Raw genomic sequence first — 7,556 nt, forward strand, 5'->3', positions numbered from 1 at the left:
CCCGAAAGGAGGCCGGGGGACGCCTTTCTAACCAATTAGTCGTCTGTGTCCTATCTGCAGGGCGGGCCTTATGGATGACGCCTGATGAAGCAAATAATGGATCGGCAGTGTCTTGGCTATTCATCTGGTCCTTCTAGAATCCTGGGTGTTATGGAGAGATGTGTAGTGATGGATGGGGGGAGAAGGAGAGAGAGGGGGAGAAAGAGAGGGAGAGAGAGAGAGAGGGAGAAAGGCGGGGTGGGGGCAGGCCGAGAAGGGGTCGGCTGCAGATCCTTTGAAATGCATCAGCTCCGCGAGTGTCAGCTCGGAGAAGGCAGTCTGAGCCGTGATTTAACCACGGGCAGCGTCATCGTTAACTAGTGTCCACTGGCTGCCCCCCACCCCCACTCCGCCTCCCCGCCGCTCCCTTCTTCTTTCCCTTTTGTAGGATACAGAAGGTGAATAATGAAACCATTTTGCTAATAGTTTATGAGCCATGAGATTGGAAATGTATATGGATGGACCGGAGCGCCAGACTAAAATCATTTGAAAGGCGCGCGAGGCTTGGCAGAGAGAGAAGCCTGCCGTGTCCTCTCCCCCCAGCCCGGAGCCGAATGCAGCGGGGTGGGACCGGGGAGGTGGCCCCGCGCCTCTCCGCTCCATCCGAGGGCAGCGGCTTGGCCCGTTCGCCCGCCAGCCCCTCTCCCACCTCGTCTCCCCGAGTGTCTGGAGCTCGAGGGAGATGAATTGGGGCGATGGCGAGATAGCGCGAGCCGGAGATAATCGTTATCACCGGGATTTTTCTCCCAGTGATGGGATCTAGAAAGATCTATCACTCTGGGCAGCCTTCCCGAGGCAGCAAACAATAGACGTGAACTTTGCGCAAAGACGGCCACAGGGATGCGGTGCAACTGCAGTTTCTGTCCCCATCGGGCCGTTCCCCTCGTGACGACACCCAGAACCTTGGGGAACCCCCCCCCCCCCGCAAGCCCCCGTCTGACCTCCACACTAGGCGCGCCAGGAGGTTCCCACCCAGCTTTCTCACCGGGCGACCACACTTTCCAAGTCTAGGCTCCAGGGGCGGGAAGAGGGGAACCTGAGGGACTGGGGGGGAGTGTGGGAGGCGTGAAACGTGAGGTTCTCTCCTGGACCCTCTCTTTCCAGCCCACAAAGGGGCCGCAAAGCCCGGGGAAATCCTAGAAATCAGACAAACAGCGGCCCACGCCTATGGCCCACGAGAGACCGCCCCGATTCTGGCCTAGCGCACGGGAGAGGGCGGGGGCAGGCTGGGCTGGAAGGCGGCTGGCTCCGGGCCCGGCTCCCCAGCCGGGACAGCAGCTGGAGAGGGAAGGCCTGGACAGGTACGTAGCCAGGGGAGCGCCAGGCAGGAGGAGTGCCCCGGCACTCCCGGGCTCCACCTGTCCTCCTCTATCTGCGAGCTGCCCTTGCACCGGGTATCAGGGCTGCCCCGCAGGGTCCAGACCCCTGGGGAAGGGAGGGAAGGGCCGCTGTTGGACAGTCCCAGAGCCTGGTACGATGGCTTTGCTGGCGGGCCAGTTGAGGGGGGCCGGGGGCGGGGGCTGCTGGCATCCGCCGGGGTGGAGCACAGCCAGCAGGGAGCGTCCGGGCCGCTGCTGTCACTTCCTGAGCACCTTCGCCTTTTTCTCTCCTGCCAAACTCACCTGGATTCTGGGGACAACAAAATAACTTTTCTGTGTCGGGGGAGGTAGCTGATGGCACGGATGCCGGGCAATGCCCCCACCCCAGCTGCGTCAGGGACCCTCTTTGATTTTCTCCCAGGAGTGGGGGGAAGGTGAGGTGTTTGACACTCCCGTTTTTTAAAGGACACCGCGCCGGCGTTGGGCTGGGGTAGGCAGTGGTTCTCTGGCTCCTCCCCCACCCCACCTGGAGACTGCCTCTAGACTCCGGGCGGGCTTGGCCCCCACGCCCAGGCCTTGCGTGGAGAATGGAGTCCTTAAGGAACGCAGTGCAACCTCCTCACCTGCGGACCCTCACCTGCAGGCTCCTTAATTTCTCCAACTCCCGCACACACACCCTGACTGCCAACCCTATTGACTGACCCTCATTGCAGTGGGACAAGCGGAATAAATTTAGTGGATCATCTTCCCGAAGTGGGGAGTTGGGGGTGGCCAGCGAAGGTGTCTGGTCCTGGGAGTGGGCGCTGCGGTGGAGGTGGGGGCATTGTGCAGAAATTACCCAGAATGAAAATGAAAACCGAGCTAACCCAATTCCCACTGCGGCCCTGGCCCGAGGCAAGGGGGGGGAGGGGTGGCCAGCGAGTGCAGGTTCGGGACAGGGTAGAATAGACACCTTCCTGTCGGCCAGCAGGTGTGAGCAGGCCTGGGCCCCGGGGCGCTAATGAGGGGGACGCAGGGTGCCATCTGCTGCATGCACTTGGCTTTCCAGAGCGCCCGAGGTAAGCGAGGATTTAGCCCTGGCCTGCGCCTCGGCTCCCGCGGCCGGGTTGGGGCAGAAGGCTCGAACACAGTTGCTGGGCGCGTCCTCGGCGAGCCCGGGAGGGAGGGTGCCGTCGCCCCTGGGGAAGAAAACCTGCTCCGCAGCAGCTCCTCTGCGCCTCCTGCCCGCCCCCACCCCCCATTCGCACGTCACCCCCGAACTCGGGATTACCTAAATTCCCGCCCTGGACTTGGAAGGAAATCCCAAATTCTGGCAGTTTCCCACTTTCCCTCGGTCGTTCCCGGAATCCCAGGGGAAACCCGGCCGGCCCCGCGTCCCCCTCCACCTCCCTGCGCCCGCAGCCAAGCCCGAGGAACTCAGTTTCCCCGGCCTTTGCCCTTCCTGGCTGCCGCCGCCAGTGTCCGGGTGGGGAGGGGGCGGATGGGGAGGGTCCAAGTGCGAGGTGCCCCCCCCCTTGCAAAAATACAACAAAACTGCTGTAAAGTATAGTACAGTTAAATTCCACCCTCCTCTCCGAATCTGTCGCTTCCCAAATTCCGCTTGGAGAGTGCCGGAGGGGAGGTTGGGTGGAACCCGGAAAGGGGATCGAGCGCAAAATTACGCCCTCTCCTCCCATTTGTGACTGCATTCAGTCTAAAAGTTCGCTATTTATAGGCTACATCGGCCACCGCAATCCCCGCGTCCGCTTCCCGGGGTGAAGTGAGGAGGGTCCCCACGGCGCCCGGCGGCGTGTCTGGACGGTGCCGGGGATTCACTTAAAGAGCCCACACACCGCAGGCAGCCGGAGAAGGTCGTGGGAAGCCCCGAAAGCGCCCGCCCGCAGCAGCGGGGAGAGCGGCTCTGCAGTCCGACCATGTGAGTGCGCACTTGACCCCGCGCGGCTCCCTGCGCCGGGGCTGGTGGACGCGGGGGGAGGCGCCGCCACTCCGCCGGCGTGCCCGCCCTCCGTGTCTGGCTGGGACCCCCGCCTCCTCCCCTCTAACGACGGACGTCCAGCTCCTTTCTTCTCCCTCCCTATTCCACGTCTCCCTTTGCGCGTTCTCTTTCAGTGTTTCTGACTCTCCCCCACTCCGTCCGAACTTCCACTGAGTTTGCACCTGGGCGCAAACTCGACTGGACCGGCCTTTACGTGGGAGGCGGGCTGGGCTGGGCTGCGCCCGTGTGTTTCACAAAGAAGAAAACTGTGCGGGGCTTAGCGCGGAGGAGGCGCGGGATGGAGGGCGCCTGGAGCTGCACCCCGAGCCGAGGGAGGGGTCTGGCGCCTGTGGGTAGAGACCCTGCTTTCCCCACCCCCAGCACCCACTGCGGGACGGGTGGCAGTACTCCGGGGCCTCACCTTTTGAGACCGTCCCTCTGTGAGGCAGGGCCAGTTGTCTTCCTCAGGACCTCAGCACCCTCCTTCCTCAGGAGGCGGGGCACTGGCTGAAGCTAGCCGAGAAACAAGGTCAAGGTCAGGTTCCTAAATTCCAGGTAGAAAAGGGCGGGCGCTGCGCCGCCTTCTCCCCGGGAGCGGCTTCCGACAGCACTTGTTTGCAGAGGTGGCAAAGGCGCAGGTGTGTCTGGGTGGTCTGTGATCTCTGTGATCCCTGGGCCTTGACCTTGGCCTCTTTTTCTAAATGGCAGAGCCTTAAAGGACGCTTCTGTGTTTTGAAACTGAGACCTCGAAGGGGCGGGGAGCAGGGCCAGCTAGAGCCATTGCCGAACTCAAGCAAGAGAAGCGCTAAGGTGCGGGGGTCTGCGGCGCAGGGAAGGGCTGAGCGCGCCCTGCAGTGGTCAGGCGGGTTTATTTGCGGCCGCGGGCCTGGGACTCAGGCAGGGTGGGTCACACCACCCTTTCCCCCCAGAGCCAAGGCAGGGTATCGGGGGAGGGACGGGGAAGGTCGTGATTGAAAATACCCCGAGGCTTCGAAGCATTGGGCGGGAGATCCGAGCCCCAGTGCAGAGGTGAGGAGCAGTTAGGGCTCCCCGAGGAGAGAACTGAGGCCTCGCCTCTGGCCTGTGTGCATGGCCCCGGGTCACCCCCAGATTTCTCCTCTCACAGTGGATACCCCAGTTGGAATCCCCCTGTGGCCGCATCCCCAGAGCACTCAGTCTGCCCCTACGGAGGGGTCTGTTTCCGTCCCGAGTCCCCGCTGCGCGCCTGGGCTCATGCTGCGGGGACAGGCTGGTTCAGGCAGGGCGGATGGGCGCTCCTCCCTGGCCCAGAGCTGCCCGAGTCCTCAGCCCGGCCTGCCCTAAACAGCTTTGGAGAACTCAGCCACCAGGTTCCAAGGAGAAGCCACTGTTCCCGGGCTGCGGGAGGGGCCAGGAGCCGGTGTCCAGCGTGGTGCAACTTTACAGCCCGGAGCCGGCAGCAGGGATCGCCGGGCCGGGGCTTTCCCACCAGAACTGCGGGTGTTCGCGTCTCTCTCCCCGCCCCCACTCCCGACAGAGAGCGCCTCGCAGCTCTCTTGTCCCTGTCTTGTCTGGGCATCTGAATCTTTCCAGAAATCCTGGGAGGAAGAAGAGGAAGGAAGGAGGAGAAAAAAACAACAACAAAAAAGATGGGAGCTAAGAGGAAGTGCGGGAAAACGTGTGGTGAAAGGAAAGGTTTGGTTAAAAAGAATGACCTCTAGCTGACCGGTTTTCCTCCGCTTCTGCCTTGAGGAGAACAGGATGTTTCCAGAGAGCCTCGGAGTTAGCGCGGACACACCCTCCCCGAGTTCTCTGGCCCGGGGGGGGGGGGGGGGGGCGGGGGGCGGGCAGTGGACGCCCGTCCCCTGCGCACCGACTACCTTGCCCTTCGCAGGTTCCCCAGCTCCCGACCCTCGGCCCTGGCCGCGTGGACATACCCTGCCCCGGTGTCCTAACACACGCGCCCTCAGGAGCTGGCCAGAGCCCCAGAAGGCTGGTGAGGCCTCTCTGCAGCCCCTGAGACTCTGTTTGGCCCGGAGTAGGGGGCTGGGAAATGGGCACGGTGAGCTAGGCTAGGCTCTGTGGTGTGCGGGGCGGGCGTGCTCATTGACATCGCCCTGGTTTTAGGCGCATCTTCTTGCCTCTGCCGGGTCTTAGAGCTTGGGAGCTCCCCTGGCTCAGGGAAGTAAGGTGCATGTGAGCTCTGTCCTCGCTCCCCGAGCTGCTGCGCTGCCTGACTCCTCCAGCCCCCTCTCCTGGCTGCGGAATCTTCCCTGACCCCGTCCTGTTGCGTAGCTGCGGGCAGGGCCTGGAAAGGAGGACCCTGCCCTCTCCTCCTCGGTGTGAGTACAGACGACAAGTCCCACCACCCAGACTACACCAGAGAGTTCACTTTGTGTGCATGGGAAGAGGCGAGGGCGGGGGGCGGGGCCTCTGCCCTCCCCTATGAACTAGTGAAGGGAAGAAGGAATTCCACTCTCTCCGAAATAGCTTCTGTTGTCGAGGGACTCTGGGCAGTGGCAGGACAGGGACTGTCCTTGTACAGATTCTTCAGGTCTGCGACCCCTGCGCCCCAAGAAGGGGCAACGAGAGGGAAACGGTGCAGGGGAGCTGGCAGCAGGGGCCGCTGGGGCCGCCTATGGGGAGTGAGCCTTGTTCTGGCGAGATGGCCTGGGGTTGTGGTTGGAGACACCGGTCACCCTTTTACGAGTACTCAGAGCGTAAACAAGGGCAGTCCCCAAGTTGTGCTTTTCCTGGTGCCAGGAGCTGCCGAGTCACCAGGGATGGGATGACCGGCTTGGTGGGTCCACGCCAGGAGAGTTGTAGGAGCCAGTCCCTGTCTTCCTCAGCCGCACCTCCAAGTCCTTGGCCACCATCCTGTCCCCTGCACAGTGTGCCGGGCCATCTGAGGGCTAAAAATGGCCTGAGAGGCAACTCTAGCCACCCCTCCCACCTCCCCAGCTGGAGCTTTGACCTTGGAAACAAGTGGTCCTGCCCTGCCGGATGTGTATGGGTGGGAAGGGCAATGGCCGTTTCCCCCAAAGATGGAGCAGTTTCTGCCCAGAGCCCCGCAGTCTTCCTGGGGTCGGCAGCACCCGCCACGCCACACGGTCATTCCCACCCCGCGTGTTCTCATAGAGCCCGTTCTCACTGAGACGTGGGAGCTCGGAGGAGCCGAGTGCGGTCTCCTTGCAGGAATTTCTTGCGGGACTGAATGGACACATGTGCATGGGCAAAGGGCAGGGACCTGAAGGGCAAGTGGCGGCCGTTAGGGAGAACCCACGGGAGAACAGAGTGACTTTGTTAGACAAGGAGCTACCCCGCTTTCCTCTTGGGTCTCGTCGGTGTGACTCCACTTCCCCTGAAGGGAAGGACAGAGCTCTCCGCTTCTGTGACTGTTTTGGCCACATGTTCCGATGCCTGCTCTGGCTGAATGTTTTCCAGATTTGCCCATTGAACACACATGCTGCCTGCTGAGTCTTCTGGGCGCCCCTCTGCGCGACTTGACTTTGACATAAAGTACTGTGTAAGCACTCATTTTCCTCAAGTTCTTGGTCACCTTCAACAGGCTGGTTCCAGTCTCTGTATTTCTCAAATTTCCTTATCATAACAGTACAAGAACCACATAGGTTTAGCTTCTCTAAGACAGGGTTACTTGGACTACAATTCTCCAGGCAGTTCTGGCTAAAACCACATTTGCTTTTACCTAAGTGAGACACATACTTGAGATTAAAGGGAGGGCCATTTTTTAAAATCTGAATTATTCAAATATTTGCTTTTTTTGTTCTCCTTCTTTAGAATAAACCTGGTCATATTACCATGTAAACAGACATGTCATAAAAGATAAACATGACTTTTTATGCAGAAATTTTCCTTGAGATATAAAAAAGTCAGCTCAGGAAGGTAACCTCATTTCAGGAAACCGAACGTTTGAAATTCATTGTCAGCTAGACTTATGTTGAGAACTTTCCATTAATTTTGGCATGCTTTTTTGACAATTTTTCCTCTGAATCTGCCACCAACTGCTTAGCAGGTATGTAATCAAGTAAGATATATCCCAAATTAAAAAAATAATTCAACATTTCCCTTTGTATAATCTAGTGGACAGGAAAGTTTGCAGCTCAGAAAAATTAAGTTTGGAGCATCAAGTATATTCACCTGACCCATTTATATAACCTCTGTTTTATTGTTAACAGTTCAGTAGTAGAAAAAGACATTTTCAGAAGAAAATATGCCTTCTTCTG

The 7,556-nt window shown here is 59.8% G+C and overlaps 1 long non-coding RNA gene across 1 annotated transcript; it reads left to right on the top strand.

The window, feature by feature from the left end:
* Positions 1 to 1,285: 1,285 nt before the first annotated feature.
* LOC118498291 lies at positions 1,286 to 5,325 on the top strand. The gene is made up of 3 exons (XR_004900811.1): positions 1,286 to 1,340; positions 3,073 to 3,273; positions 5,314 to 5,325. It is a non-coding gene; the product is annotated as an uncharacterized LOC118498291 (long non-coding RNA).
* The last annotated feature ends 2,231 nt before the right edge of the window (positions 5,326 to 7,556 follow it).

Source organism: Phyllostomus discolor, chromosome 15 (genome assembly GCF_004126475.2).
Source record: "Phyllostomus discolor isolate MPI-MPIP mPhyDis1 chromosome 15, mPhyDis1.pri.v3, whole genome shotgun sequence".
In the NCBI taxonomy this organism is placed as follows: domain Eukaryota; kingdom Metazoa; phylum Chordata; class Mammalia; order Chiroptera; family Phyllostomidae; genus Phyllostomus; species Phyllostomus discolor.